The 8,714-nt window shown below is 36.6% G+C and overlaps 1 pseudogene; it reads left to right on the forward strand.

Moving 5' to 3' along the window:
• The first annotated feature begins 8,379 nt into the window (after positions 1 to 8,379).
• On the forward strand, positions 8,380 to 8,504 carry LOC141456590 (U4 spliceosomal RNA; annotated as a pseudogene).
• The last annotated feature ends 210 nt before the right edge of the window (positions 8,505 to 8,714 follow it).

The raw sequence follows: 8,714 nt of genomic DNA on the forward strand, positions 1-8,714 counted from the left end.
ATTAACTATATTAATTAGGAAATTGAATAATTCAGTTATCTTGATTCAATTAATAGTTTTATTTCTAGTTTTTACCAGCAGTTTTCTAAAAATAGCATTGTCTCATTAATTGCAATTAATTTAGTGATAATTGAAGAAAGGAAACCATTTAATGGAAATATATTTATAATTTGCTTTACATTTATTGTCAATTTAATACACGATTTTAATTTGTGTTTATTTTCTGAATGGCTTGTACTTTAATTACATAAAGGGGCGGAATAATATATATAATATAAAACAATAGAAATTTGCCGCCAGTGAGTCACAGGAAATCCGGTGAATTGTCATTAGTATAAAGGAAAGTTTTTTGTAAAAAAAAAACAAGAGATTTCTTGTTTTTGATTTTTCTGAAGATAAATCTTATATTGTGTGGTTCTTTAGTGAAACTCACCGCGGGGGTAGTTGGCGATTGCGATATTTAGAGGGGATTGAAGAAGTGACGGAAAATCTTTTATGAATTTCTAATATCTACTGAATTTACAAATTTTGCGTAAATCTGATTTAAGGCTTTATCACCATGTAGGGTTACCTTGGAGACCCATAGCCTTTTCCAGGCCATTGCCGGCTACCAGATATTGTTCTGTCGTCATAGACAATACTTTCCATCACCGGACCATGAGCTGAAAGAAAATTCCAAAAAAAAAAAAAAAAAAGAAAGAGGTAGCCAGCTGGTTTCAAATCTCTTGCCATCTCCGTCTATAAATCAAGTAGGCACACCTCCATTCAGCTGATCTCTTTCTCGTGCAGCGTTTCGAGTCACTATCAAATGCAGTCTATGTATGTGAAAGCAGATGCACGTTTTTTTCTTCAAGTTTTGAAGTTTACTTTTATTATCGCTGAATGGCCATTATTGCTCCTTGAAGTTCTCTTGGAAACATAACTTTAAGGAATTCTCAATGATTTGAACCTTCCGGTAGGACAGTTGTATAAAAGGTTGACCGTCAAAAAGCGCACGAAAAAGCGTAAAGCTAATTTCGAATATTTGATACGAACGGCTTTACGTTGAAGAGTAGATATTAAACTCGAAGGGACGGCGTGTATTACAATAGCCGAGTGGTTAAAAGACTAGACCCGCAAAGCTAGGATGTATTGTTGGTTTAGTGGGTTCGATTCCCGGTGTGTCTAGGCCTTGGTTTTTTTATTTAATGGTTAATATGTTGACTCCTAATTTCGTACTTAGATTAAAGCTCGCCTTAAGTTATACTTATTAAAGAATATAAAAATGAGTCTCTAAATATTTCTGTTCTGTTCACGCCAAACTTTCTCGCATTAACTTTCTCTTTGAGTACAAAATTATTAGATAAAAGTTTAGTTTATTTATACTCTAAAAGATTCTTAAACAATATAATGATGGTGAAGTGGTGGGGGGGGCCTGTTTGTAGAAGTGGGGGAAATGGAACAATACGTCGGTATACTTAATTAGTAAGTTTTCGGCGCGCTTACGTCACACTTCTTGCTGCGAACACCCACGCATTTCTTTGTACTAAAACATTGTTCACCTTAAGTTTATCTTCTTCCCGGAGGCAAGAGGTCTCATATTCTCCATTAACAGCTTTTGTTTTAATAATATCGCTCTCTTAACGCCCTCACCAAAGTGTAAGTGTTAATAAATTATTTAAAGTTTCCTTTTGATCTGGAATGTTAGCGGAAGAAATAGTTAACTTCCTTCCAGTTTCGTCCTTTGCTTAGTGCTGCTGTATGTTTAGCGTCACAGCGCGATACTAAGTACATTTCGGCAGTTCCAGTTACCTCTGTGCGTTCTTGTTTTAACTTCTACCGCCCTTATCAAATAGCTTGATTCATTAAGCAATAAAAGTTCTTACTTTTGTAAGTGGAATTGAATATGTGAAGCCAATAGATTTTGAGTTTCAGCAAAAATACTCGATTTACCGGAAATATAGCCATTTTAATAGGTCGATTTTTTTTTTGTTGTTATAGGGTTATGAATGTCTTATGAAAAGTTATTAATATCTTGTGTAGGGTTTTGTATGTCTTCTGTAGGGTTATAAATATCTGGTGTAGGGTTATGAAGGTCCTTCGAAGGGTTATGAATGTCTTGTGAAAAGTTATGAATGTCTTGTGTAGGATTATAAATGTCTTGAGTAGGGTTTTGTATGTCTTGTGAAAAGTTATGCCTATCTTATGTAGGGTTTTGTATGTCTTGTGAAAAGTTATGAATATCTTGTGTAGGGGTTTTTATGTCTTCTGTAGGGTTATAAATGTCTTGTGTAGGGTTATGAAGGTCCTTCGAAGGGTTATGAATGTCTTGTGAAAAGTTATGAATGTCTTGTGTAGGGTTTTGTACGATATGCCTTGTGAAAAGTTATGAATATCTTATGTAGGGTTTTGTATGTCTTGTGAAAAGTTATGAATATCTTATGTAGGGTTATGAATGTCTTGTGAAAAGTTATGAATATCTTTTGTAGGGTTTTGTATGTCTTGTGAAAAGTTATGAATATCTTATGTAGGGTTATGAATGTGTTGTGAAGGGTTATGAATGTCTTGTTTAGGGTTTTGTAAGCCTTGTGTAGGGTTTTGTATGCCTTGTGTAGGGTTATAAAGGTCCTGTGAAGGGTTATGAATGGATCTTCGTAAATGCGTATAAGGACATTTTCTTCAATCTTTAATGATCTATTTACGATTTACGAACAATGCCGATATAATGTAAGAACTAAAAATGTAGGAAACCAAACGGAATTGTAAATAGATTTTTTTTTTTGTAAATATACAACTACATTTACAACATGAAATGTTGATATCCACGTCTTCTATTTGTGGTGCGTAACACGCATTCATTCGCACTCACTCGACAACTGGGTGAAGGACACCAAAATAGATTTCCACTGTAGATTGTGTCCGTTTGTTTATTGTATTTATTTATTTATTCATTTATTTTATTATTTGAAGTTAAGAGAAAGAGTAAATTTTATTCTTTCACTACACTTATATTCTAAATTCTAATTTACTAAAATTGTCTTTAAAATTTTGACAGTTATTGGCAGAAAACATGGCATTAGTAGTATAAATTCTTGATTATTCTAATATTTACTATAACCTTAATGATGGTTACATTGGGTAGCTCTGTTTTATTTGCATAGAAACATGTGATAAGGACAATCACCCTTTTAATACTTATCGACCTTACCTTGCCTTAATTTCTTCTATAAAAAGAAAAACTTCTTGGAAAATTTCTGGGCAAAGAAAAACAGGTTGAAAATCACATTTACTTAGTGAGAGTGTTTCCCAATCGCTTTTCCACGTCTACTCAAAGACACGTCCTCTCGTAGCGAACAAATAAGATGCAGGCTATTTTTATGTTCTATTTACTAGGTTAGTTAGGGAAGTTGATAGATCCTATCAATTTTCCGCATTTTGAGTTTAAACAGGAAATAACCGTTTTATGGGTCCACTGAGTTTGCAGAAATGATTTTTGCAAAAAATTGGTCTCTTTCTCTGTGGAAAATATATGTTTTAAAATTACAACTCGCGGGACAATTTGAAACTTTATATTCAAATTTGGTTTGACCAGGGAAAACGCTGATTACTTCTTCTTCTTCTTCTTCTGGTGAAACAGGCCTATAGTAGGACCTAGACCTCATTCAAGAGAGAGTGCCACTCTTCCCTGTCCTCGGCTTTTAGGCGCCATCTTCTTACACCCACCTTTCGCAGATCTTTTTCTACGTCATCTAGCCATCTTATTCTGGGACGACCTCTACGTCTTGCGCCTCCCGGGTGTCCATATAGTACTTTTTTAGGAGCTCGATGTTAGGGCATCCGTTCAACATGGCTGAGCCACCTCAGCCTGGCCTATTTTGGTACAAGGAACTATATCGGCTTCTCCGTATAATTTCTTGAGTTCTTCGTTCTTTCGGAGCCTCCATTCACCCCGTCATTGTACACCGGGCCGTAGATTTTTCGAAATACTTTTCTTATTATGATTACTTATTGCAGAGTTATACAAAGGTGTTCCGTTTCTGGGTGGAAATTTGGTCAAGCAAGTAAAAACTTATTAATTGGCAAAAAAAATCTTTTAATTTCCTAAGATCTAAAAATAGGAGACTATCTGACCGACTTTGTGACCGTTAGGAGGAGAGGAAAGATGCTTCCTTGGGTCATTGAAGGGGTTATGTTGGCTCCAGGGAGGAAATGTTTATCCCCAGGTGTCGGCTTCTTCCTAGGATTTCCTTGCAGTTTTTTTTCAGTATTGGGAAGGTACAAAAATTATCTGGGAATCCATCCAGTTTTATTATTTAATATTTTGGGGGCCTTCTTTATACGAGGGTCGTTTGAAAAGTCCGTGCAAAGTCAGAGAGATAGCACTACTGGCGCATCGAGGTTATGTTTAGTTAGTAGCATCTCTTGGAAGAACACACATCAAGTTTCAGCCAGATCGGTCTATTTCTTTGTGTTTGGCATTCGTTTGAATCGAGGAAGTCGAGTGATTTTCAAAAAATGGACGAAAAAGAATTTCGTGTGTTGATTAAACACTACTTTATGAAAGGCAAAACGCCTCAGGAGACTAAAGAGAAGCTTGATAAACATTATGGTAACTCTGCACCTTCGATTAGAACAGTTTATAAGTGGTTTCAAAATTTTCGGAGTGGCCATATGGGCACAAGTGACGCTGAACGTTCTGGACGCCCTGCCCTGTTGAGGTTACTACTCCAGAAATCATTGATAAAATCCATGATATGTTGATGGATGACAGAAGAGTGAAGGTGCGTGAGATTGCTATTGCTGTGGGCATCTCGAATGAACGGGTACATAATATTTTGCATCAACATTTGGACATGACTAAGCTATCCGCAAGATGAGTGCCGCGATTGCTCACGCTTGACCAAAAACGAAATCGTGTGAAGTGTAGCAAGGACTGTTTGCAGCTGTTCCAGTAGAATCCGCAGGACTTTAAGGGTCGTTTCGTCACTGTGGAAGAAACATGGATACATCACTACACTCCTGAGACCAAAGAACAATCTATAAACAATGGGTTACCAAGGGGGGAATCTGCGCGAAAAAAGGCGAAGACCGTTCCTTCGGCCGGAAAGATTATGGTGACTGTCTTTTGGGATTCGCAAGGAATAATCCTCATCGACTATCTGGAAAAGGGTAAAACTATTACAGGTGCATATTATTCATCGTTATTGGACCGTTTGAAAACCGAGCTGCAAGAAAAACGCCCACGATTGAAGCCACAAAAAAGTCCTTTTCCATCACGACAACGCACCAGCTCACACCTCAGCAGTTGTGGTCGCAAAATTAATGGAAATAGGGTTCCAACTCGTTTCACATCCCCTCCTATTCTCCAGACTTGGCTCCCTCGGACTACTATTTGTTCCCCAATATGAAGAAATGGCTGGCGGGAAAAAGATTTTATTCAAACGAGGAGGTGATTGCAGAAACGAATGGCTATTTTTCAGACTTGGACAAATCCTATTATTCGGAAGGGATCAACAAACTAGAGCAGCGTTGGACGAAGTGTATAAGCCTAAAAGGAGACTATGTTGAAAAATAAAAAAAGGTTTACCCCAAAAAATTAAGTAGTTTTTATTTTTGCACGGACTTTTCAAACGACCCTCGTAATTTGTTGTTAGGAGTCAAGTTTAAGTTTAAGGGAACCTGTACGTTGGTTGACCGCTCTTTCCTGGAACTTCCCAATAGAACCTGGGGATACAACAGGTTGAGTGATCTCATGAGTGGGGCGGGGGATTCCAAAGCAATAAATGGTACAAAACCCTTCTCTTTCTGCTTTAGTAAAATAGAATTCTACGTCAATGAAAAATTACTGCGTAACAACGTATATCCATAAATTGGAGGAAATGCTTGTCCTGGTTTTGGTGAACACTTCCGGGATAACTCCGGAACTACTGCTCACTGTAGCTTCTGATAAAAACATATTTTGGATTTATTTTTATTTATTGTTATTTATTTATTTTTTCCAGAATACTAATAATAAAACAATAAACCTGTTAACCTTTAAATAAATAACTTTTTTTTTTAAATTTCAATAAATACAGAATAATTATATTTAATTAAATTGTAAAAACAAATCTGTTCGATTTATTTATTTTATGATTACATTATGTAACATAAAAATCAGAGATTACATTGGACAAGATCTTTAATTAAAACATTTTATTGTGAATTTAGTAGAGTTTTACTAAAGTATTACTGGATATATATTATGTTTTACTGTTTAAGCAAAAAATGTAAAACATATATTTGCTTTTTATTACATATGTTTGCAACTTTTTTGTATCCAGCATGGCGAATGGAGTGAGATCTAGAGTTTGTACATTTTATAATAATAATTGATTGGCTCTTGTTTTAATGCACTTTTATGCCTAATATGTACACCTGAGTGGAGAATATTTATTCCGCTTTTATTCATGAGAATATTTATTAGGTGTATATTATATATTTACGACTTGTCTGTTGGCATAATTTGTTTTAATATGCTGCTAGTCGTTGCGAGTTTATAGATTGGTGGTTCGAGCCACGGAGTTAATGCAGTAATCGTGTTGCTGAACTATTGTTGCGACAGCTTTGTGTAATTGACTGCGACAGTCGAACTAAGCCGCTTCTGCCCCCTTGCTTCTTCCAGCTTCCCACTGAGTGGCTCTGCTCCTCCCCAAATAATATTGGGGAAAACTACACACACACACACACACATACACACACCTACTTTAACAACAATCCACCAAAACTGTTGGTGACGTCTTTACGAGGTTTATTATCATCACGTGGTATGTTACGTCCTTAATCAAGGGTCTATTGTATATTTCCTCTTGACATTATTATGAATTTTCGTCGTCTCAAATTTGTTGGGATGCTTTTAAGGAGGAGGGAGTAGATTTGTATATAGTTTGGGGCTGAATCTGTTTTTAGTCACTAAATCAGATCTATTCTTAAATATCTCAATAGTCCTGACTAAGTTTTGTTTTGGATATCACCAATCACCCAGAAGAAGTACCATTCCTTCCTTCATCTTCGGCGCTACAGTCCTAAAAAAGACCAGGGCCTCCTCAATCTCTCAAAGACTCTCCTGCTGAGCTCTATCTAAGGGTCTTCAGTCTCCACCTCCGCACACCCATTTTCCTCAAATCCCTCTCGACGTCATCAAGCCATCTCATTCTTGGCCTCCTCTTATTCTGACACCTTCGGGTCTTCCATATAAAAGCGTTTAGGGATTCGGTAATCCAACATCCTCTCTACATGTCCTAACCAACTTAATTTTCCTTTTTTTCTTTTAATACATTGAACGATGTCTGCTTCTCCATAGAGAGTTTGCAGTTCTAAGTTGGTGCGGATTCTCCATCTTCCTCCTCCCTCGTTCATAGGACTATATGTTTTCCACAATACTTTCCTTTCCCACACTCTCAAGGCTGTCTGGCTCTCTTGGGTCCTGAACCCAGCATTCGCTTCCATAAAGCACTACCAGTCTTAGCAGGGTCTTATATGTATATGAGAATCTTCGCTTTTCTAGAAAGGGAAAAAGAAGTACCATTATCTGCATCAATTTTGCTTTTTTATAGAGCTTTTCCGGAAAAACGGCTCTATGGTTTTCTTAGCATATATCTTCATGGGAAATTTTTTTCTTGTTTTGTGGGAAAACCGGTGAAAATAGGATTTTCATTTTTATTGCGAAAGAATTATTTATATTTTATTTACATTTTTGGAGAATTTCCATTATCGTAATCTCTTGTAATAATTTGAAATCTTTTGCGATTCCTCGTATTCCTTATATTGTCTGTCTTTATTTAGATCAGTGGTTCCCAACCTGTGGTCCGCAAGAACTAAAAGTATGGTCCACGAAACACTTAACATTTTTAAAATAATATTTATTTGTCATGGGGCCGCGGTGAGTGGGACGTCGAGCGCCTAAAAACAAATCCAGGAGTCGACTAAAAGCAAATGATGATGTGCGTGTCGCTTTGAGCAACCTCATCAATCCCAGGATTACCCATCTTGTTAAAGAAAATGCAAGCTCAAAAAGCACATTAATATAACTGAAAACATGTTATCAAAATGTTAATCAAAGTTTATTTTTAAAATCTAAAAGTAGTTTATGGTGATATTGAACCTTGTGGTCCCTGCTAACAACAAAAATAAAGTAAAGTAATCGCCTATTTTTTCAGGCGGGGCTTAACGTCCAACTACCAATTAGGTGTCGCGGACGGAGGCGACTAGCAAACATACTTTACTGTAAATTTCTTTTTATTAACCATTAAATAAAATCCAAGGCCTAAAGACTAAAGACCGGGAATCGAACCCAGTACCACAATACATATTAGCTTCGCAGGTCTCGCCTCTAACCGCTCGGCTACCGTGGCGCCTAATAACCTTGCGCAGTGGCAATATCGTAACCAATGAAGGCCTCCTGAGGTGCGATTATTGCTAGTTGAAAACTTTTACCAACAACCAAAATATTAAGATGGTCCCTGGTAATAAAAAAGGTTTGGGACCACTGATTTAGATGAAACAGTTGGTTAAAGGAAATTCACTGAATAGAAGTGTTGATCTTCAACCTTTCGCCGGTGAAACGATAAACAGCATCAATAGGTGGTCCTTCTATCCTCCCGAGTAGAAACGGATATGCTTCGGACGGCACTAGTTAATAATATTATGGATAATGGGCGTAAATGTTCTAAATGCTTTATTCTAAATAAATCATT

Source organism: Rhodnius prolixus, unplaced genomic scaffold, assembly GCF_049639745.1.
Source record: "Rhodnius prolixus isolate KJV_2025 unplaced genomic scaffold, Rpr scaffold_4, whole genome shotgun sequence".
Classification (NCBI taxonomy): Eukaryota; Metazoa; Arthropoda; class Insecta; order Hemiptera; family Reduviidae; genus Rhodnius; species Rhodnius prolixus.